This window comes from Littorina saxatilis, linkage group LG3 (genome assembly GCF_037325665.1).
Source record: "Littorina saxatilis isolate snail1 linkage group LG3, US_GU_Lsax_2.0, whole genome shotgun sequence".
In the NCBI taxonomy this organism is placed as follows: Eukaryota; Metazoa; Mollusca; class Gastropoda; order Littorinimorpha; family Littorinidae; genus Littorina; species Littorina saxatilis.
The window spans coordinates 32705537-32730728 of record NC_090247.1 but is presented as its reverse complement, the minus strand read 5'-3'; the positions used below and the strand labels follow the sequence as shown (position 1 = coordinate 32730728).

Genomic DNA, 25192 nt, shown 5'->3' with positions numbered 1-25192 from the left:
GAATTGACGAGAGAGAGAGAGAGAGAGAGAGAGACTGAGAGAGAGAGAGAGAGAGACAGAGAGAGAGAGAGGAGAGAGAGAGAGAGAGAGAGAGAGAGAGGGAGAGATAGAGAGAGAGAGAAAGAGAGCAGAGAGAGAGAGAGAGCAGAGAGAGAAAGAGAGAGAGAGAGAGAGGGAGAGATAGAGAGAGAGAGAGAGAGAGAGAGAGAGAGAGAGAGATACAGATAAAGAGAGAGAGAGAGAAAGAGAGAGAGAAATAAAGAGAGAGAGCACCCATTGCACACCGGTTGGACCGTATATAAGGTAACGTCAAATTATGCTTGTGCAACGTATGTGGGAGTATCACTTATACCCTCAGGATATCTCTTATCCTGTTGCGTAGCGTTACAAGCAGAGAACAGTATACCGAAATGGGAAGGGGAAAAAATGGATCGGGAATTTACAGGACGTCCGCTGTGCTCTCAATCTTCAGTAGTTATAAGTCCCTCTTAGTTTATCCGAGTTGAGTCTGTCTAGATAATGCCATTTTCTCCACCCCTTCTTTTGTACTTTTTTAAATTTTTTTTTTTGACTGTGCTTGAAATGAAAGTTATTCGTTAGATCGTTTCTACTTTTTTGTCACTTGAAACATGGCGGACATCGGATGAAGTCACGAGTGGGGCGGTTTCGCTCTGCGAAAAGAAGCTTCGTGTCGGTTGTGGACCGGACTACAAGTTGGGTCGGCAGGCCCAAAACACGCAAAATAAACCTAGATTCCTCTTCTGGTTCCTCGCGTTGCGAGTCGTCATGGGTTCGCTCCTCAGCCGATTCAACCCAGCAAGGACTCCAAGTAGGTCAAGGAGACGGTAGACTAGATCATTAGATTTAGATGAAAGGACGTTATACCCATTCCGTAAAACTCCAAAGGTATGTAAATGACTTAGGACATAAATCGGAGGGTTAGATTGCAGTTGATTCGGAGCAATGAATTTACAACGCTAAAGTTCAAAACTTCTACACCATGACCATACTTTTTTTTTCATTCAATTTCAAACTAAAACTAAAAGATTCCATTTTGTTCTGTCTGTGTTTGAAAGTTCTGCATTTCGACTCTCAGCATCATGATATTGATAATGACGCAGAGCAATCAACACCTTCTGAGCTAAGTTCCTTTTTATGTCTGTTGGCTAGTACAACAGTACAACTTGAACTACAAGTACAAGGGCCATGAGGTTGACATAATTTGGGGTTGGTTAATTTTGTTTGTTTGTGATGTTGCCACATAAGGCTTTAGCAGTTTTTACTATTTTAGTCCCATGACTCATTGAATGTTTTAAAGATCTACATATTTATGTATTATATGTCTACACACCAATGTCTCATGCACTGAGGAATTCCTGTTATGATGATGTATTGGTAACAATTCTGCAGATTGCTCCAATTGTAATACTCACTAATACTGGTATGATCATAATGACATGTAGTACTCACTACTGCTGACTCAATCAGTCAATGAAATTAAGCCATGAAACTACAGTGTTGCAACTGGATTTGTTACACATATTTGTTATGCGGTGTCTGCATGAGGAGAGGTACAACCTCTGTCCCCTCTGTTAAAATAGCAAAATCTAGATCGGCACTTTTCAGGGTGAGTACGGGTAAGGTCATCAAATCTAGTTTTTATGCCACATGTTCGCCAAGATCTGCAGTCTTGGTTGGAGCAAAACAACGTTTGATTTGGAACAAAAAGGACTGGGTGGTCGGGTGGTAACGCACTTGCGCTCAGAAGCGAGATGTTGCGATTTTGACCCTGGGTCAGGGCGTTAGCAATTTTCTCCCCCCTTTCCTAACCTAGGTGGTGGGTTCAAGTGCTGGTCTTTCGGATGAGAAGAAAAACCGAGGTCCCTTCGTGTACACTACATTGGGGTGTGCACGTTAAAGATCCCACGATTTGACAAAAGGGTCTTTCCTGGCAAAATTGTATGGGCAAAGATAAAGATGACCACCCAAAATACCCGTGTGACTTGGAATAATAGGCCGTAAAAAGTAGGATATGCACCGAAATGGCTGCGATCTGCTGGTCGATGTGAATGCGTGATGTATTGTGTAAAAAAAATTTCATCTCACACGGCATAAATAAATCCCTGCGCCTTGAGTCCGAGTCTGGAGATACGCGCGCGATATAAGACTTCATATAACATCCTGACTGCTTGCTGTGCAGAGGAAGTGTTCTTTTTAAGAAATGCATTCAAATAAAACAAATGGAGAAATGCCCACTGAACAGAAACAGCCAGGCTCCTAATGTGTGGTATGAATCCAAGTTGAGAGAGATCAGCTGAGCTAGGATTTTACATGGAACAAGATCATCCCTCCACTTGCATACATACCAGAAATGAACATGCAGTGTGCTTGATGTGGTGATCAAGTGACATTTTGCTATGAATTTGTTTAAGCAACTAGTAGCTTCTTCAGCGTTAATTCATTAAAAAATTACTCTTATTCTTAGCACATAGAACACCTTGCTAAGTTAAGTTATGCGTGTGTTTGTTATTGCAATGTAAGACCTCATGACATAGATATAACAAAATAACACATGATGAGATTCTAAATATGTTTTGTTTACTTGCAGGTCTCAGTTATTACCAAGCCCTGCCTCATTCTTCCCGCAACAGTGACATGGTGCTGTTATAGAACACAAGTAAGGCTTTTGATCATTTCCAAAATACACTAGCAATAGATTGTGAGTGCAACTGGTAATGAGAATATTTTACCACAAAAGGCTAAAGTACAAATAACAGATTTATGATGTTGGAAAAAGAAGTCTGCCAGAGCAAGTGATTAGTGTACATGTACCAGTTAGCTAGGGTGGATATATTATATAATTACAATTTACAGTCAGCATAAAATGTTGAGGCCAGTCTTGAATTGTTCTCGCCCTGTGAATTCACCGGCAAATCAGATGGCATGAAGAAATCAATGGTATATTATGCTCTGCATTGAATGAACCATCTCCAGTCATTCTGAGTGACACACCTCTTTAAAAAAAAACATGCCAGTAATTAAATCCAGGCTACATGGGGATGGAAAATGACCCTGGCAATTTCAACCTCTGCTTGTGCCTTTGTGTAGCAGGATTGGATATGGATCTTCAAAAGCCTTAGTTCATTTGTTTGTATCATGTATCATGTATGACGTTATAAGTTAATACTATTAGTCAATTTCAAATAGCAGAGTTATTTTCAGAGCTTTCTAACTTCAAACCCTGTCTGCCCCGTGGAATCTAATGTAATTTAAAGGGTATTTTGATTTTGACTCAGTTTCTTTCTTGCAAGTTCATTCTTTTCTCATTCTAGGTACTAAACCACTACTGATGACTGCCTGCATCAGGGTTATAATTTATGAAGAAGTCAAAATGCACATATATAACAGTTTACAATTTAAAGGCCCACTTGCCTTGTCACTATAGTGTGGGTCACTGTCTCCCATCTTGGCCACATACCAAAAAATAAAATATATATTCAGTGACTGCTTGCTGTGGTGAGTTAACTCAAAATATGGGATATTTTCACAAACATTCAAGCTAATCTATGTTGGTATGCGTCCAAGTAGAGGGATGATCTTATCCCAAGTAAAAGCCTGACAAGATCTGAGACTGTGATTGTGAAGCAAAATGTTTTTACATAGTAAAGTAAGCCTTTAACGAGAAAGTATGTCTATTGCACTGGGTGTTTTATTATTATTATATATATTTTTCTTCCAGGTAGTCTCTCTTTAAACTGACTTTCTACACCATGGTGTCTCTGGCAGTGTTATATTGGCAGAAGACAGTTGGAACTGGATATCCTCATTTAGATGGTAGGCATGTTTTCGGCTTTTGTGTTGCTTTGGTGTATGGTGTGTGTGTGTGTGTCTGTGTTAAGGCCATGTCAGACTCACAACACAAAACAGTGTTTCCTTTCAAAACAAACACAAAACAGCGTGTTTCCCATGTGACATCCCCCAAAACGCGTTTCAGAAAACACTGTTTCATGTTTTTGCATCGTGTTTTGGGTTTTAGAGCATGCTCTAAAATCTAAAAACACGTTTTGGTAGTCAGCCAATGAACGCGGACGATCAACTCAAGTGACTCGGTTTCCGGCACCACGGAGATAGAAAAAAATGGCAGACTCAGATGTGGTACCGATTCAGGGTAGTATCGGACCCATGAATCCTAACTAGAGTATGGATCCTGTCACGATTGAAGAGAGGCAATAATATCAGTGGGCGCTGCCAGCCGTGTTGTTTACAAACCCAAACACAGCGCGGTAGCTGGACGGGTCAAGTTGACACTGACCGTATCAGTGGACACTGACCGTATCAGTGGGCACTGCCAGCCGTGTTGTTTACAAACTCAAACACAGGGCGATAGCTGGACGGGTCAAGCTGACACTGACCAATATTTCTGTGAAAACACGCACCCCGCTTCATCTGTGTGTTTCGCATGTGACATCCCCTCTTTAAAAACATGTGTTTCCCCGACGTTTTGAGATGGTGTTTTTGTCGAAAACAGGGTTTTGTGTTGTGCGTCTGTCTCCGCCTTTAGACACATACCAGAAATAAACACACTGTTTGCATGCTGTGGTGAAGTGACATTTTGTGATTTGTTTTTTTAATGAACTAGTACAGGTAGCTTTTACAGCATTTATTCATAACACAATCGCACTTTTTGGGGTATGTGAACAAGTTAAGAGATCAGGGTTCGACACTAGCGGGGGCGGGGGGCGGAACGCCCCAGAGTTTTGTGTTCCGCCCCAAACATTGCCGAAGCTTGGGGCCCACTCCGCCCCAGGATAAATTCCAACAATGACAAACCGAAAATTCTAATGCCAGCAGAGCCAATCACTAAAAATCGCCAGTCAAAGTCGTCACTGAAATTTGCGTTACGATCAATGCCGCAGTCAAGAAAAAAACACATTCAAATCGTCGAAGGACAATGTCGTAAGGGAAATAACTCCCAGATTGCGCTCTTTAGCGTGAGAGATAAGTATCGCCTTCAAATGCCAAACGCAAAATGTGGCGACACATCCCTGGTGTAAAAAGACATGGCAATGAAGATGAAGAACAGGGTGGAGAGAAACGAAAAAAGGAAACCGATGCAGCCAAAAGCGCGAAGCGCTGTCGTAATTTCAATGTCAAATGGTTGAAAGAATTTCCCTGGCTTCAGTACGATGAAGAAAAACAGACAATGCATTGCCGCACGTGAATACTGAGAGTGGGCCCCAGATTTTTTTTTTCCGCCCCAGCAATTTCCATCTCTGGGGCCAGTGTGGCCCCAGGCCAAATAAGTTAGTGTCGACCCCTGGAGATCATGTCTTATCCCATTTTAAAGCCCTACCAGATCTGAGACGGTGAGCCAAATTGTTTTCATGAGAAGGAATGTGCCTTTTAGTGAAATTTATGTACTTTACAAAACATATTTTAAGAAATGAAATGTGTTACAAGTAACAGCCATAGGAGTGATAGCCTGTAGGTGGAATAATAATCTTCAATTGCCTATAAATGATTATCTGGTTAAGAATGACCTCTTCAAGAAAATTAATGCAAAGCATTTTGATGTTTGTGACGATTAGTTACTCTTTATCACGTTTGGTCGCTGATTTTGCTGTCAGTGTCAGTGTTGGGCAGGTGTGTGTCCATGATGTCATTGCTATTGAAAACTAATCTGTACTGTAAAGTAAATGTACCCATACATGGCAGTTGTCTGGTCAAACCGGGGGCCAGCCATGACTGGGACTGATGTATCCTCAGGCACTCGACACCAGGTGGGCGGGGCCAGTGGTTGGGGTGTGATTCCCTGCCTTACACCACCACAAAGTGTTGTATCAGTAGACAAGACTGAGCAGAACTTCTGCCCCCCCCCCACCCCCCTCACCAATTGACCACTCAGTGCCATGTGCCTGTGGCTGTATCATAAACACTTTGTGACAATAGTTGTTACCTCCTTAGAACATATCTTGTGATGCTCCTCAGTGTTTGATGTATGCTAACTGGTGTACTTATGACATAGTGTTCATATGAAAGTTTTATGTGTTGCAGCTCATCCAGATCACAGGTACACAAAGGAGCTGGTTCCAGTGAAAACATAGGCACATGGAACTGCTTATGGACTACTTTAGAAAGTGTGCGGTTACAACCAAGACTCTCCAGTTAGGAAGGTCTGCGGAAAGGTGCTTGTTCTGTTTCCTCGGACAGGCTTTTCAAGACTAGGTAGGTTAAACCACATGATTGGGCTTTAATTATGAATAATAATAATAATAATAATAATGGTGATTTCTATAGCGCTTTCGAACACACAAAGCGCTTTACAAAAGCAATAACAACATCATTACCAGAATGACGCCATTGACGGAATAGAACACAATCATAAACACTTTACAACAAAAACCAGAAACAAAACATAAATGTTACAAAAATCACTTCAAAGTTCACTTATTTCATTATCTGGTACAAGTTCTCTTGCATGTGGGTGTAAGGCTGAAGAAGAACCTCTGACAAGTCAATTTTCAAGCAACTGAGCATGAACCCAGGTAAAAAAACAAACCACAGAGCTCTCTTTCTCTCTCTTTCTATTGGTCTGTTATTCATAGAATGACACTAACAGTGACACAAGTAAAAAATCTGTATCATTGCCTTGACCTCTAGAAATTTGGTAGAGAATAAGATTACTAATAGTATTATTTTGATTATTTTATGGTCATTACTGTGGACTCCCCCCCCCCCCCCCCCCCCACACACACACACCACCCCACCCCTGCCCCTTTTAAGACACCCCAATCTAAGACTCCTTCCTATCAATGACCCTGTTTACGCAGACTTCTTCTTCATAACATCTGTAAATTCACTCCCATTTTAAGACTTGCTCCTTTTTAAGACCTGATTTTGCTTATTTTGGATTTCGAAAAAGAGAACAACAAATCCCCACTCTCTAGCCAGGCACATGATTTTTGTATGAACCAAGTTGAGGGATGGCATTTGTATAGGCCTGACCAGATCTGAGATGTTGAATCTATTGCTTACAAAGAAAGCATTGTGTCATTAAAGGCACACTACTTCTCTTCACCGTCTCAGTTCAGGCCAGGCTTTAACATAGGATAAGCTCATCCCTCAACTTGGTCACATATGAACAATCAACACACTGACTTCTTGCTGTAGTGATCGAGTCAGATTTGCCAAGGCGTGTACATGGAATAAGATCATAATTCTAAATGCTGAAGTAACATTCTGTTTCCTATGAAGCTAGGCTTGATTTTTGGTATGAATCCAAGTTAAGGGATAGCATGTGTAAAAGCAGAATTGTTTACAGAGGCAGCTTTGTGTTATTAAAGGCATCTCAGATCACCTGCCGGGTTTTTTTTTTGTTTTTTTTTTTTTTACATGGGGTAAGACTATCCCTCCACTCTGGCACATACCAGCAATAAACACAGTGGTTACTTGTGATGAAATAGTGGCAAGACAGATGATTTAAGCATCACATAACCTTCCTAAGTGAAGTCAAGTCGTGTGTGTGTGTGAGCATAGAATGTTGAGGACAGCCTTGAAATTTTCTGACTGTGTGAATTCAACAGAACTGCTGTAAATCTGGCGCAGTATAGTTTTTATTGTATGAAACTTCATTTCCAGTCAGGTGCTATGAAGAAATCATATCAGGTTATGCTTTGCAGTGAACCACCACCAGTATTTATTTATTTATTAAGGAGATTTCTATAGCGCATAACTAAAAGCACTATTTCTGAGTAACACGTCATCTTAATTAAAGCATGCCAGTATCGCCAGGCTCCTTTTGGGTGGTAAATGTGGATCTTCAAAAGCCTAAGTTAAAAAAACAAGATGTAAAAGTACATTTTGAATAGTAGGTTTTTTTCAGAGGGCAGATATCACAAGATATGATCGTTCAACTGCATGTATGCCTCATTACTAAAACAAATTAAGTGGTATTTTACTCGTCTTTCTGGTAAAACATATACACCATCAATATATTATAATAATGATCTTGCTTGTTTACAGATGGACAACAGCTGCTGCCAGGACTAGGTTACGCATAAAGAAAACAGTCAACACTTGGCTGGTGCTGGAGCTTCTTTGATGTCTATATCAACAAAAAAAAGACAGACAGATACCAGCTCATTCAAGACCATATCCCCATTTTACTCACACAGAACAGAGAGCCATCTTCCGCCTTCGCACAGGACACTGCTGTCTGAAGGTACACCTCAAAAGGATAGGTTTTGCACCTACAGCGGACTGTGGCTAGGGTAGGAAGAACAGACTCTGCAACACGTTCTGAGAGGGTGGCCTTTCCTTGCCACCCCTGTGCAACAAGACTTGGCCAGAGAGCACACATCCAAATGCAAACACTGAACACTGAAGAGGAAGAAGAAGAAGGTGCCCACACAGAAGGGCATGAATCTACTTTAAGGGCTTTAAGTTTATAGACTTGTAGCAGATAACATGATTGTTGAGACAAAATTACCTTAAAGGGAGAAAACGAACAAGCTAAATAGGCTGTACAGTACTTCACTTGAACAATTTATAAGGTTCCCTGTAATGTATTAAGTATCAAGAACATTTACAGATCACAAGACATTGTGTTTTTGGCTCACGTAAGTGTAGCCTATGCGATGATAAACTTTGTCTGTCTGTGCGTGCGTATGTATGTATGTATGTATGTATGTATGTGTGTATGTCTGTGGTAGAAACTTTAACATTTCCGAGTCTATGGATTACGTCAGTCTCGGTCAAAAGTGTTCGACGTGTGTGATAGAAACTATTTGAAGACGTCATATTATGACGTAAGAGGGTTAGACGTCACGCAAAGGAATTACTGAAAGTCTCGGTCATTGTTATTGTGAGCGGGCCGAGACTTCTTGGCAGATCCAGGGTCTCGCTTTCTTGCATAGTTTCACCTATGCTTACTGTGTGTGTGTGTGTGTGTGTGTGTGTGTGTGTGTGTGTGTGTGTGTGTGTGTATGTGTGTGTGTGTGTGTATGTGTGACGGAGTGATTGAGTTTGTGTTACTGTTTGTCGATTTCTTACGTGAGCCTTGAAGGCTTCGCCTCTTGTTTTGTTTGCAATACAAATTTTTCACAATAAAAAGATATGCACTTGGCAAGATCCTTAAAATGTAAAACTAGTACGTGTGACAATTTTGAATTGTTCAGAGATGGTTTTGCTTCAGTGGTAAATGTTTTAGCTTTGTTATAAGATTCCGTTACTGAAGCATACTTTAAAACCTTGACCTTCCAAGTCTTGAACAACATACCCTAACTGTGTTAGCACCCTGGGCTGCGATCATTGTTTTGAGCTACTTAACAGAGGACTCCTTGGTTTTATTACATATACTTTGGTTAACTTTAATTATTTGATAAATAATTCTAATACAGGACAACTCCCCCATCAAATGTAGAAATGTCGTCTGCATTTTTGACTCACATGCGAAGCAAAAGTGAGTCTATGTACTCACCCGAGTCGTCCGTCCGTCCGTCCGGACGTCCGTCCGGAAAACTTTAACGTTGGATATTTCTTGGACACTATTCAGTCTATCAGTACCAAATTTGGCAAGATGGTGTATGATGACAAGGCCCCAAAAAACATACATAGCATCTTGACCTTGCTTCAAGGTCAAGGTCGCAGGGGCCATAAATGTTGCCTAAAAAACAGCTATTTTTCACATTTTTCCCATTTTCTCTGAAGTTTTTGAGATTCAATACCTCACATATATATGATATATAGGGCAAAGTAAGCCCCATCTTTTGATACCAGTTTGGTTTACCTTGCTTCAAGGTCAAGGTCACAGGAGCTCTTCAAAGTTGGATTGTATACATATTTTGAAGTGACCTTGACCCTGAACTATGGAAGATAACTGTTTCAAACTTAAAAATTATGTGGGGCACATGTTATGCTTTCATCATGAGACACATTTGGTCACATATGATCAAGGTCAAGGTCACTTTGACCCTTATGAAATGTGACCAAAATAAGGTAGTGAACCACTAAAAGTGACCATATCTCATGGTAGAAAGAGCCAATAAGCACCATTGTACTTCCTATGTCTTGAATTAACAGCTTTGTGTTGCATGACCTTGGATGACCTTGACCTTGGGTCAAGGTCACATGTATTTTGGTAGGAAAAATGTGTAAAGCATGTGAGTCGTATGGGCTTTGCCCTTCTTGTTATTTTGTATACTGCATATTTTAAAAGGCTATTTTTGTGCACAGAACATGCATCTGCAGGGAGGTTTAGAGGGTGAAGTTAGGATCTATTATGGGGCGTGCAGCACCACACCCATTTTGTGTGTGTGTATTTTGTGTTGACACATAAGACACTGTCATTCCAGCAGAAACCTGTGATGATGCACATTTTATTGCAGTAACCAGCTGAAATTGTATGTACGTTGTTATGAAATTGACAAATGATCCCTGCTTTGCAATCCTGGGTTAATGATATTGCCAAAATTAAAACGTGGAGGAAAAAGTGAGTGTAAACCTATTCTTGTGGTGGTGGTGGTGGTGGTGGTGGTGGTGGTGGTGGTGGTGGTGTGTGTGTCTGGTTAGTGTGTGTGTGTGTGTGTTTGAGTGTGTGTTAAACAAACAACAACGACAAACAACACCAAACCTAAATCAAACAAGCACAACAAAAACAAATTACACAAAAACTGGCAAAAATCAGAATATCAACTGAGGAGAAAAAAACAGTGGCTGAATGCAATACTTATTATAACTTAAAAAGTAAAAGTGTGCGTGTGATGTGTGCGTATGTTTGAGTGTTTTAAACAAACAACAACAAACCTAAATTAAACAAGCACAACCCCCTGTGGCACATCTCCAATGACAGTGGAACACTTCCTGCAGGACTGTCCAACACACCAAAACTTGCGAGCAGAGACCTGGCCTGCTGACACACCGATGAGGGACAAACTCTATGGACCCATGGAGAGCCTCCGGCGTACAGCAGCCTTCATCAGGGCCTCCGGAGTTGCTGTCTGAGCGAACGACGACGAAGAAGAAGAAACAAGCACAACAACAACAACAAAACAAACATGGCAAAATTCTGAATATTAACTGAAGAAAAACAAACAGTGCCTAAGTACGAGACTTATTATCAGGGAAACAACGGCAAAACTCACAATGTCGTATGGAATAAGGTAAAAGATGTAAATCATGGTTTACAGAGAACATCAGTACTGAGTTCTGTCATGTTTTATTTTCTCCAGAGTGTGACGTCTGCAGAATGATCGATCCAAAAAGCAGTGTCTCCAGTCATGGCCATATGCTGCTTTCCTAATTTTTGCTTTGCACTATTTTTGCTTTGTGCACATATTTGAACCTTGTGGTGCTATGATTCGGTTCTTAAAAGAAAATTATGACTCACACTCACATACAATCCTTGTTTTTGAATGTTTTAAAACATTGCTGCTTTCTGCTTTGAGCCTGGAGGAACAAAATGACTCTGAAGCCGGACTGCCGAGAGGAAGAATGAGAGGGAAAAGAACACGCAGCCATGAAAACACACACAACTCCCTGACAGATAAACTGCTTATGTTCCAAAATCAAGAATCTTTAGGCGCGCACGCACGCACACACACAAACACACACGCGCGCGCGAGCGCACACAGAGAGACTCTCCTCGTGGAAGTAAAGGTATACTCGAACTTGAAAGTAAGTATAAATGTTTGATACGAAATAAACCTGTGATAAAAGTCTTTTTATAAATCATCGGTACCAACAAAATTGTCACAACACGTAAAAGGACATACTGTAGTTTCAAATTAGTAACAATCTAAGCCATTTTAATCAGCACTGGTGTCCGGCAAGCACTAACAGATACAACAGCACGTGTATGCATCTTGAAGTAATAAGACCTTGAAGTAGGCCTAGAGTTTACACTATGCATTATGTAATGCTTTAATTCAGCTGCCTAACTGTGGAACTTTGCAAATGTGTGAGGACCGTTTCACAAAACAGACAAAACACCCTCTCAGTTATTTACACAAATCAGTTCCAGAATGTGCGTGTTCCTTTTCCGTCTCTACAAATTAATGTTATCTGGGGGGAAAACGAATCATTGTCGCTTCCGCCCTCAGTTATAATTGCCTGAGCATAATAGGAAATGCAACAGGTGTAGCCGTCTTCCGCCTGATTTTTAGTCAAGATATTTCGACACAGAATGTTTCTTTCTTTTTTCTTTGTATGTTCACAAGCTCACATACAATCATTTATGCAACACTGACAATAAGACCAGACCAGAGTTGTGATTGAAATGGGCAGTTTATTTAATAAAGCTCCAGAATGAATAAAAATACATGACAAAATAAGGTGGTCCCGCTGTACAAAGCCGGTTACCAAACACACACACACATGTACACCAACACACACAAACACACTCACGCACGCACACCGTCACACACACACACACAAACACACACACATACACACACACACACACACACACACACACACACACACACACACACACACACACACACACACACACACACACAGTAACATTGTACAACTTACTGTCACATTCAAGCGGGAACACCAAACAAAACGTATCATCAAATGAAACAACATTTTAAGTGGTCAAGCAGATGACCACAAACCACACTTGAAATCTTCACATCGTTTTAACACTTTCTCCTGTATCCATAAAAGTCATTTATGCTGACTAGATAATGACATAATAAAATGACATCAATAAAACCATTCCCTTTTTTATTTTAAAGAAAAACAAGAAAATTAAAATAACGCAAAGAACTGATGCTCAGTAAGGTTGGGTATCGATCTCAAATGTGTGCATAGTACATGTAACCGGCATGGACTGGGGCTGGAATTGGCCTTTCTGTCAGGCAACTCGGCCTCTAATTGGTTTTATATTGTCTGATCCCCCTCCAGAAAAAAACAATACCATTTTCCCCGTGCTTCTGCGCCCACAAAAAATATTCGGGAATAAGAAAAGTTCAAATTTTAGGCACCCCACATACAACCTTAATTGTCAGTCAATTACTTTACTGCAATCAACGTTGGATTTTAAAGTACCATGTCATTATTATTTTGGAGATAGACTGATTTGAAAAAGTCCATAATTGCAGACTGCGTATTGGTATGAGTGATTTGAATTTTGATTTATGTCAGCGGCACCCGTCAAGGATTGCCCCAAATGTGAGTGCGGTTACCCAAGGGAGACTGCTGAGCACTATTTGTTGCATTGACCCTTGTGTAGAGATGTACGATTATTCGTCAATTGATAACTGATTATAAGTTTATTGAAATATTATTGAAAGGCATCCCGCAATATTCCCGGAATGTCAATCAGACCATATTCATAACTGTACAAGAATTTATCAAGTTAAGACAAACAGGCATGTTCCGTACATGAGCCTCTACATTTTATTCATAATGTTCATTTGACACTGTCATGAGACAAATGCTGCCTGACCAATTGTTCTTCGTAATTTCTCTCGTGTTTTGTGTCCTTGTTTCGACTTATCGATTATGGCCCAATCGTTATGTAATTTAGTGCCATTTTCGCCGATCACAAAATGTATTAACTTTGCGTGTGTGTCTTCTGTGCATTTAATATTATTGTGACGTGACCCACTCTTCCAACATTTCTGGCGCTCCAAGTCTTCGTCGTCCTTTTTTTTCCCCTTATGCTGAATTCTGTTCTCTCGTACCCCATTTCTTTTTATATTTAGTCAAGTTTTGACTAAATATTTTAACATCGAGGGGGAATCGAAACGAGGGTCGTGGTGTATGTGCGTCTGTCTGTCTGTCTGTGTGTGTGTGTGTGTAGAGCGATTCAGACTAAACTACTGGACCGATCTTTATGAAATTTGACATGAGAGTTCCTGGGTATGAAATCCCCGAACGTTTTTTTCATTTTTTTGATAAATGTCTTTGATGACGTCATATCCGGCTTTTCGTGAAAGTTGAGGCGGCACTGTCACGCCCTCATTTTTCAACCAAATTGGTTGAAATTTTGGTCAAGTAATCTTCGACGAAGCCCGGACTTCGGTATTGCATTTCAGCTTGGTGGCTTAAAAATTAATTAATGACTTTGGTCATTAAAAATCTGAAAATTGTAAAAAAAAATAAAAATGTATAAAACGATCCAAATTTACCTTTATCTTATTCTCCATCATTTGCTGATTCCAAAAACATATAAATATGTTATATTCGGATTAAAAACAAGCTCTGAAAATTAAATATATAAAAATTATTATCAAAATTAAATTGTCCAAATCAATTTAAAAACACTTTCATCTTATTCCTTGTCGGTTCCTGATTCCCAAAACATATAGATATGATATGTTTGGATTAAAAACACGCTCAGAAAGTTAAAACAAAGAGAGGTACAGAAAAGCGTGCTATCCTTCTTAGCGCAACTGCTACCCCGCTCTTCTTGTCAATTTCACTGCCTTTGCCATGAGCGGTGGACTGACGATGCTACGAGTATACGGTCTTGCTGAAAAATGGCATTGCGTTCAGTTTCATTCTGTGAGTTCGACAGCTACTTGACTAAATATTGTATTTTCGCCTTACGCGACTTGTTGTTTCTTGTTTTTACCCCCACCAAGTTCTGTACTACCACCCCCTCCCTTTTTTGATTGCTTGCGCATCAGGTTTGTCTGTTTGTTTTCGTTGTCTGAAATGAGTAAATGTATCTAGTCCGCCATCATGCTAAACTTTGTTATGTACATACCAGGATGACTTAAAATAAGCATTTATGCTTGAGTTATCTTAAAAAAACAATGCATTGTTTCTGTCATGATAACAAATTGAATAAAGTTTTGTAAACCAATGGACTGATTATAGTTGACCCTGATATGTGATTACGGGATAGTGTCACGTTAATTTATTTCTACTTTCACTTGTACTTTTGTACTTAAAACAAATCACTGAAATGTAAAAGTTATTTTTTTTTCCATTGTGAAGTGTCGTCAGTCTCCTCAAGGTAATGCAGTCAAACTCAACCAAAAGTTGGAGGGGCTTCTTCATACTTTCAGTGTGTGTGTGTGTGTGTGTGTGTGTGTGTGTGTGATTTCTTTTGACACTATGCACGTTTGTATAACCGCCTGTGCACAAAAAGAAGAACATAATCGAATCTTATCATTCATTTTCGCTTAATTGATTGATTGGTATGCATGTTTCTAACAGTGACCTTGACCAAAGTGAGTATAGTGCGCTTCCCAAGCATAAAACGGTGCATGACTCTGGATTTGCGTCTGAGATATTGACACATCACTGTGAGAAAAAGCGTTAATGAAAAAAGAAGACTATTTATTTTCCTTGAGCATTATCTTAAAGTGGTGTGCCAAAAACTTTTAAATTCAAAAATTCAATATTTAACTTTAGGAAAAGCACTGTAGAGAGAAAACCACGCTTGTGTGTTCAGAATAGTCTCCATGTGGTATCAATATAAATGATTCAAATGTATGGAAGAGAAGCTGTTTCTGCTGGATTAATACACACACACAATTGTGCACTCACACATAAGCACGCATGCATGCTCACACACACACACACACACACACACACACACACACACACACACACACACACACACACACACACACACACACACAGAAACAACAAATTCATTATGACAAAACCAAATACGAAGTCCTATTTCACAAATTTTATATCTTCTCTTTTTCACCATATACAAATAGTCACGGAGTACATTTATAAGGCCAAATTATTAAGAAATATTATTTTCTGTGCTTGAATTACCCAGTGTGTAGCATGATCACCACGAAGGTACAATTCACAGAAGTTGAGTAATCACTTTACAAAACCCATACCAGTACCACATTGTTATGTTAAATCCTATTTATTAACCCACACAAATAGAAGAAGATAGCTTTGTGAAGACTTTCATTTTCCAACCAAATGCTGTTCAACCGGCTAGATTATTCTTTCTTTCTATATTGGGTGTTTAACGTCGTTTTTAACCGTTCAAGGTTATATCGCGACGGGGAAAGAGGGGGGGGGGGGGGGGGGGGGGGAATGGGGGGGGGGGGGGGAGGGGGGGGGGGATGGGGGATGGGGGATGGGATAGAGCCACTTGTTAATTGTTTCTTGTTCACAAAAGCACTAATCAAAAAATTGCTCCAGGGGCTTGCAACGTAGTACAATATACTACCTTACTGGGAGAATGCAAGTTTCCAGTACAAAGGACTTTAACATTTCTTACATACCAATCAATATGAGGCTTATATTGCGCGTATTCTGTGGGTACAGTTCTAAGCTCAGGGATTTTATTTTAATTTTATTTTATGCAATTTATATTGCGCACATATTCAAGGCACAGGGATTTATTTACGCCGTGTGAGATGGAATATTGTTTTACACAATACATCACGCATTCACATCGGCCAGCAGATCGCAGCCATTTCGGCGCATATCCTGCTTTTCACGGCCTATTATTCCAAGTCACACGGGTATTTTGGTGGACATTTTTATGAAAATTTATCTATGCCTATACAATTTTGCCAGGAAAGACCCTTTTGTCAATCGTGGGATCTTTAACGTGCACACCCCAATGTAGTGTACACGAAGGGACCTCGGTTTTTCGTCTCATCCGAAAGACTTGAACCCACCACCTAGGTTAGGAAAGGGGGCAGAAAATTGCTAACCCCCTGACCCAGGGTCGAACTCGCAACCTCTCGCTTCCAAGCGCAAGTGCGTTACCACTCGGCCACTGAGTGGTAGGTACACCAACACGATATTAGCACTCCAGATTTTTATCTCGCAGTTTTTCTGAAGGACTTTGCATTTGAAAACTATTCTCAGACAAAATATGAGTTTAAACTGCAAGTACATGTACAGGGAGTCTGAAGGGTTCAAGTCGGATGAGATAGACTACTGTTGTGGCAATCTTCGAATTTGAAAATCATTTTTTTAAAAGAGTAAAACTCATAGTTCTTCTTCTTCTTCGCTCATGGGCTGAAACTCCCACGTTCACTCACAAATTTGCACGAGTGGATTTTTACGTGTATGACCGTTTTTACCCCACCATTCAGGCAGCCATACGCCGCTTTCGGGGGAAGCATGCAGGGTATTTTTGTGTTTCTATAACCCACCAAACTCTGACATGGGTTACAGGATCTTTTTCGTGCGCACTTGGTCTTGTGCTTGCGTGTACACACGAAGGAGGATAAGGCACTAGCAGGTCTGCACATAAGCAATGACCTTGGAGATCAGAAAATTCTCCACCTTTAACCTACCAGGCGGCCGCGATTTTGACTCATGACCTTCTGAATAGGAGGCCGATGTCTTATCCACAAGAACACCGAGCCCGTCCAAACTCCTAGTAAAAACAACTGCAAATCTGGGAGCAAAATGTAAACGGTTACAGTTTCAACTATCCTTCCCCTTTAAATCAGCATTTTTGGAAACCTAAACGAAAGAGTATTCAAGAACAACAGTCACGGATTCAGATTTAAAAAAACAAATGGTAACTATGCTTTTTGGAAATTCTTTCTTTAATTGGTGTTTAACGAAGGTTATATCGCGACAGGGAAAGGGGGGGAGATGGGATAGAGCCACTTGTTAATTGTTTCTTGTTCACAAAAGCACTAATAACAAAATTGCTCCATGGGGCTTGCAACGTAGTACAATATACTACCTTACTGGGAGAATGCAAGTTTCCAGTACAAAGGACTTAACATTTCTTACATACTGCTTGACTAAAATCTTTACAAACATTGACTATATAAGAAACACTTAACAAGGGTAAAAGGAGAAACAGAATCCGTTAGTCGCCTCTTACGACATGCTGGGGAGCATCGGGCAAATTCTTCCCCCTAACCCGCGGGGGGGTCTTTTTGGAAATGCGCTTCAAACAAATGCCTTTGCACACGTTATGTTACTCACAGCAAAATGCAAGAATAATTGGGGACCATATGGGATGGGGCAAATTGGGAGGGAGCAATTCGAGACACCACCATAAATATCTACCAAATATTTACAAATAGCTATCTTAGTACATACATAACATGCTGTACCAATACACAATTTCTTTAAATAACTATGTAAGGATTATTGGCAGTCTCCCGGAGCATGTTTCACGCTATCCTGCGATCAGGACAAGCGACTGACTGTGATGTGTATGCTGTGCGGCGTGCGTTACATAAGAAACCTTTTTTTAAATTTGTATTAAATATAATCACCTGAGCCACGAATGGCTCGCTGACAGCAGCTATCTTTTACACAACAAATTCTGAACTCTGATGAACTCGTGACCGCTGATTTTTAAAGGCAAGGGGTATCATATTGTGCGCATGGCATACACATCCAAGTTGGTCGTTTGTCCCGATTGTGGGATACAGCCCGTCAGAGGCGTAGAGCGTGCTCGAGATGTTTTGAAAAACCTGACTGCAGTACAGGGATTTTTACACCTCCGGACTGCTGATAATCCTAACAGAATTATTTTCAAAAACCGTCTATTGCCTTGAAAGCAAACCTGGAATTTCTGATGCGAGTTGCCAGAAAGAAAGTTCACTAACAAGATCCAGGCCAACACCACCCCCACCACCCCCATCCCCCTAAATAACACTAAGGAGTGAGGTGAGCTTAAATAACTAATTAATTAATCAATCAATAAATTCTCTGCTGAAATCCCCAACTTCGCGCATCGAAGCTATGAAAAACAGGACACTGCCATGTTTCCATTCAGCTAAACGCCACACCATTTTCAAGAGGGGATGTCTCAGGAAGAAAGATGTGACGCTCCCGATTCATATGTTTCAGAAGACAGCCCACCTGAGAAAAAGAAGAACACAATATAGAAATAATAAAAACCTGTCAACCACAAATACATTAAAGTTTTTCAAACAGTTCACTAATCCGACAAACTCATGCTCGTTTCTGGTGCATTTGATAAAGTCAATTACGGGTAGATGCTAGACAACAGCAAAACCACCACCACATAACAACAACACAAGATTGTTTATGGTTGTTTACAGTCTCTTGAACACAGGAGTCAATCGAGACCATATATATAACAACAAGAAGCATAAAAAAGCACTTCAGTTTGAAACCCAGGTTCAATGTAGTAAATGATATTGCATCAATGTTCCATCCATCCTCAGCACTTTCAAAACCAGTTTCTTCTAGGTCATACACACCTTTTCCTTGATTGATCTACAGTACATCAGATCACTATTGTTCTTTTTATGATTTGCACCAAGGGAATGATTAACATTTCTGTCTTAGTCAAATGTAACAAGCTTTAAGCAAAAGCATAATATTCTACACATTCACATATTGTAAGGTTGAAGGGGTCTATGTCGACCAAAAGAAGGTGTATTCCCCATAGCCATAGGTGTTTTCCCTGTGTACCGGGAATACAGTTGGATTTTCTGTAGAGAAGTATAATATCGTACAATCTTGCGCCAAGCGCGTGACTGCGGTTAGATAGGAGAATCTATTTAAAATCCTGAATTCGCGTGCGGCATCCAGTCAAGCAAAACATGCTTCGACCGTTTATCAAAACGGATTTAGTTAAAGAAACATCTGCACCCCCACCCCCAACAGCCTGGTATTATGTTTTCCTCGCTGGTACTCTCGTCCATTGAATCACTTTCACTTTCACTCTCGTAAGCTTGAAGTGACTCCATGGCGTCTAACGGAAGTATATTCCCTGTATATGTACAGGAAATTAACATACAGGGAATACACCCACAGTTGGTCGACATAGACCCCTTCTAAAGTGCTGCAGTAGTTACCTTTCCCTCCAAGGACCAAGCTGTTCATCCACTGTAGGGCTGACCGGGGTTCCCCCTTAGCAGAGTGAGTGGCGAATCCTGGCTGATAAATTTCCTTTCATTTTCCATGAATGAAGAATACCAGCTGGGTTCTTTTATTCATGGACCTGTGTTCTGCAACACACACAAATCAGCCACCAACTTGTAAATATATGTAAAAGAAAGCAAGTGGCAATCTGAATAACAGAATACAAAATGATCAATCCACACAATCATACTTCAGCACTGAAAGTCCACAAAATGAAGCACTGCTAGTACATGTACTTCTCATAATTTACAGAAACTTTACTCGTCAAAACAACCATTTGTTTTATCAACTTTACTCGCATGTGGCGAGTAGATTAACATTTCTACTCACCATTTACATGATTTTTACTCGCCATGGCGAGTAATTGAAAATACTCGCCACTTTCAGGCCTGTACTTGTGCATGAGATGTGTTTACCATCCATATGCCCAGACCATGCGCCCTGGCCTTCTGTTGTGCTCAGAACAGTAAAGAGTTGCTTGCTGGGGTGGTTGTTCATAAGTTAACAGTTCACAAGAGGGCACAAACAAGAGCAAAAACACAGGTGCCTGATTCAAACTCATTCAAATGCAGAACCTTATTTTTGCATGAACAGAGTAAGACATGATTCTTACATAGCTGACCTTACCCCTGGCAGAAAAGTGCTTGAAATTGTCCATGTGGTCTCTATCAGTACATTTGATGCGTATTTGTGATACATATATGTACTGATATAGCTCTAGACAAGTAACAAGTGGACATTTCCTCTGACACCTCTACCATTTGTACACCTGCACAAATCTCCTGCCATAGACTACAAAAGGAAAACATACAAATCAAAACAAACACAAATTTAACCTAATGTTTACCTTTCAGCAGCAGAAAAGGCTGTGTTTTCTGTGGTGTCTCAGAGTAAAGCCACGGTGTTGGAGATGCAAAACTAGGCTGTAGGCAAGGTCCAACATCTTTAGCTGCACACACAAAAAGAAGAAGCAAGAAATCACATGACATAGATGACATTCCTCACTAGTACAAAACCACAACTACACTAGTCAACTACCAATGTAAGAATCATAGTCCTGCAAGATTACCCTCTTAAAAAGTAAGATTGCTTTCATTCAAACACTACCGTGGGACCAAACTCCCCCCCCCCCCCTCCTTTTTTTGAGTTTTTCCTACATGTGTGTTGATGTTTCCATTAATTCCAAGCCCTGAAACTGTGAACTTGAGATCTTTATGTATGCACACAGTCACAGGCTTAATAAGCTATTCAGAAACCAAGCAGAGTCTGCACAACGTTAATTCTGAGAAATAAATCCCCACAACTGGATTCAAGGCCACTATACCGACTGAGCTATTGCTTGCCATGCCAACCTCCACCCCCATTTGGAACACGCACAACTAGTATACCCATACACATGTAATAATACTGCTTGCCTTCCTCCCCCACCCTCCAAATCAATAAACACTAAATGTATGCAATCAGTAATCTTTTAGTTAGTAGTTGACTACCATCACTACTCTCTCCACACCCACCCACCCTCTTGCACACCAGCGACACACCCCCATCACCCAATCATTTCCATGATTCTCTCTGCCATATAGTTATCCTAAACACTAACATTATGACACATTTGTTTTCCAATTAGGAACATTAAAAATTCCTGTTAAAAAAATGTACAATCATGCACTCTCTGAGTCTGACAAGAGAGTGTGAGAAAAGTCAAGAAAGCAAGACGTGTGACATAACATGATAACTAAATCTTCTAATCTATTCCTGAGATTTACTCTTGACAGCTTAAAATGGAACCTCATGCACTTACTGTTCTGAATTGTAGAAATTGCTTGTAGTTATAGCAGCAAAGGCAGTTTTATTGGGTACCACCAGGTGTCACTCTGTCATCATCTGATCAAGAATTCAAGCAAATGGTTCAGCACTGAAACAGTAAATAGCAAGAGTGTACAGAAAAATACACAAACTTTCTCATTAATTTGTATCTTCAACTTCACATTATTCACAAATAATGATACCTTACTTTGACTAAGTTTGAGTAGGATTAACATCATGCAGAAGTTAACTTGAAATAAAATAACTATACGTTACTCAATACTGCACTCAATGAGTCAATTGTCAGCAAAGGTGATAATCAATGCAAGGTAAAACCAAAGGATGCAACTCAGTCAGCAATTGCAAAAACTACATAATTCTAATCAAGCTGTCAGTTTCACTAGCTATCAGAATTCAAAACATGTTCTTGTTTTTGTTGTTGCTGTTGTTCATGACTACATCAATGTATCTCAGCATTTCTAGTTTCTACACTATAGCCATTAAATGTTCAACAACAACAAAAGAAGTGTCCCAATGTTTAAGGAAGCGCTGTTGCAAGTCACAATTGTTAGCAGTTGCTGAGAAAAGCTAATTGTCCTTACTGTAAGTTGAGTAACAAATTATAAACAATTGCTGTTAACACTCATAGTACAAGACAGCAAACCACTGCAAAACTATAGTCATCTATCAATGTTATGCTTGCCATCCCACCCCCGACCCCAAACCTCTGAGTCCAAGCTAGGGTTCGTCGGGTGATCAGGAACAGACTTTTTTTTTTTTTGCCTAATCTTCCTGTCAGTGTCATGCAACCTGAACTGATGTTGTACAATCTTGTAAATTATGAATTATCTTTTTGACTTCTTAAAATTATAAAATACATGCACATACTGTCGGATGAGACCTTAAACCGAGGTTCAGTGTGTGTAGTGTACACACGTAGTGACGTATGCAAAAAGACTGAGCACGCAAAATAAAGATCTGTCAGCAATAAAGTGGCCTATAGAAACATGAACACACCCAGCATACACCTATCCCTGTGGTGTTACATCAGTACTACTAATACTACTAAGCGCCAGCGGCAGCCGAGTCACTGGTCTCACCACAGGGTGAGACAGCCACCACGAGGGAGGACTAGAACATCATCCAAGCGCCTTGAGCATACACCTAGTGTGTGGATATGTGTGCTATGTAAGTTGCATATCAATCAATCAAATATTTACTCTGTGATCTATGAGCGAGCTAAAATGAACTCCCCCCCCCCCCCCCCCCCCCCCCCCCTGTACGTGCAATCAATTTTAATCTCAGTTACCTACTCCTAGATCTATAGAATTTTACTTACGTGTCATTTGCAGGCCTTTGGACTAGATCTGTTTGGATGTCAGTCAGTAGTACTCCGTTGCTGCTCTCAGTTGCACGTCGCACCCATCTGCAGGACTCGGAAGTGACGCTCGTTTTGCTGTCAGTTCTGTAGTCGATGACCTCATACAGTGTGGCCAGAACATGGCGGCAATAACCATCTAATCTGCAACAGTTTACGCATTCAATGTAAATTGTAATGATGCATTTATACAGTGCTAAAATAGTTAACCCTCTCAACATGAATGACACTACTGTGTGCTTCCCCAGCACACGCTGTTCAGACATTACACCAGATTTTAACTTTTAGGTTTTAAATGTCATTGGTACAATGACAAATACTAAAATAGGGAGTAATATATGAGTTGGACATCTTAAAGTTATGAAGTCGCAACACTAATGCTGAAAAGGTTAATTAATTTTTTAACACTTCAGTATAAAGCACACACAATGACTTCATCATTCTGCCCACAACTGTTGTTTGCAAACACATACATGTATGTAGATCAGTTTAATTTAAATGAAATAGATAAGTTACAAACAGTGCAAGTCTACTGATGGCCTGTACCAAAGTTTGTTATGGCCTAAAAGTCAATCAACCATCAAAATAGTCCCCCCGCCCCAAAAAATAAAATAAAAATAAAAATTTAAAAAAAATACTGCCTGACATCCTGGTTAGTTAGTTAGCTAGCTTTACTTCCCTTTATCTTGGTGTAGATGTAAGGAAGAATAGACAGCCTGCTAAATGTGTTTACAATAACGAGCAAAATATGAACATACCCTCCCTTGCAGGTGCAGAAGGCTGACAAAATGCAGCTCCTTAGGTCCATGTCCACACTTGTCATTACAATCCACTGTGAATAAAATTTTGCACCAGTCACTGGGTTCTTGGCTTCACTTTGCTTTTGACAGCAACATAGCCATCTGTTGGGGGCTCTGATGGCAGTGATGGGATGCCTAACCCTACCACATAATTATCCATCTCTCATCATCTGGAATCCTTCTGATTTACGGTAATCCCGCACACTGGCAACAGACGCATTTGATGCACTGAGCTGGTACGTGCACACATCAAACTCAGAAAAGTCAGGTAGAATGTTTATGTTGGTACTTCCTGACAAGAAACCAGGATTCTGCAGAGCTCTGAACATTGCGTCGTCGTGGGTTTTCTGGACCGGCTAAATCGCGCAGTTTCAAGCCGATCACTTCGGCTCGATCCTCGATCAGCGCCTCGGAATCGATGGGCAACTTGATTTCAAATGCTTTCTGCACTAAATCGGACAGTTCATGCTTGCGGTAATCGCTAAACGTGACGCCTCTTTCACGCAAGAACGACTGTGACTCGCTCACAGATACAGATACAGATGGTAGAATTTCACTTCGCTGACGCCATTGTTTGGCCCAAACAAGGGAAACTACTCTCATAGGTCAGTTTCCACCAAAAAGACGGGAGTTTATGCATACGCCCTATTGTTGATGGGTACTTAAAATTTGTGACAAAAGAATTTAAACGTTCAAATGACTTACCACCCCCCTCTGATATGTCAGTTGCGAGTGTGTCAGTATGTGTTTGTGTGTGTGTATGTGTGTGTGTGTGTGTTTGTGTATGTGTGTGTGTGTGTGTGTGTGAGTCATTAGTGTATGTGTGTGTACGTGTGTGTGTCACAGTGTGTGGTGTGTGTGTGTGTGTGTGCGTGCGTGGTGTGTGTGTGTGCGTGTGGGTGTGTGTCTGTGTGTGTGTGCCCGTGTGTGTGTGGTCACGTTGTGTGTGTGTGGTGTGTCACGTGTGTGTGGTGTGTGTGTCAGTGTGTCAGCCGTGTCAGTGTGTGTCGATCAGTGTGTGTGATCTAGGCCAGGGTGGACTCCCAAGGTTCCTGGGTTCCGGAAGTCCACCCACCCCCCTTACTGACTCCACAAATGTACCTTTTGCCTTTTTCTCTCTGCGAATGTATGTATTCATTTGCTAATTTGTTCGTTTGTTTGTTCGTTCGTTCGTTGTTCGTTCGTTTGTTTTCGTTGGTTCGTTGGTTCGTTCAACAGTCCGTCCGACAGTCCTTCAGTACGTCCGTCAGTCCGTCCGTCCGTCAGTCAATCCGTTCTTCCTTCACTGAGTCCGTATCAATAAATTCCTCTTGTGCAGGGCCCGGCCGAACTACAGGAGAGAGAGAGAGAGAGAGGGGGGGGGTATGTTCCTGTTGGTGGGACACCCCCCCCC

At 40.7% G+C, this 25192-nt stretch overlaps 1 protein-coding gene and 1 long non-coding RNA gene across 3 annotated transcripts in view; both read left to right on the top strand.

Moving 5' to 3' along the window:
• LOC138962179 (uncharacterized) overlaps positions 1 to 25192 on the top strand; it is a 62095-nt gene that overhangs the window by 11393 nt on the left and 25510 nt on the right. The window lies entirely within an intron of this gene.
• On the top strand, positions 269 to 10489 carry LOC138962178 (uncharacterized). 2 transcript variants are annotated; one of them, XR_011454428.1, is made up of 5 exons: positions 269 to 829; positions 2609 to 2677; positions 3740 to 3834; positions 6055 to 6225; positions 8023 to 10489. It is a non-coding gene; the product is annotated as an uncharacterized lncRNA (long non-coding RNA). The 2 variants fall into 2 exon arrangements; XR_011454429.1 differs by having other exon boundaries at positions 269 to 906.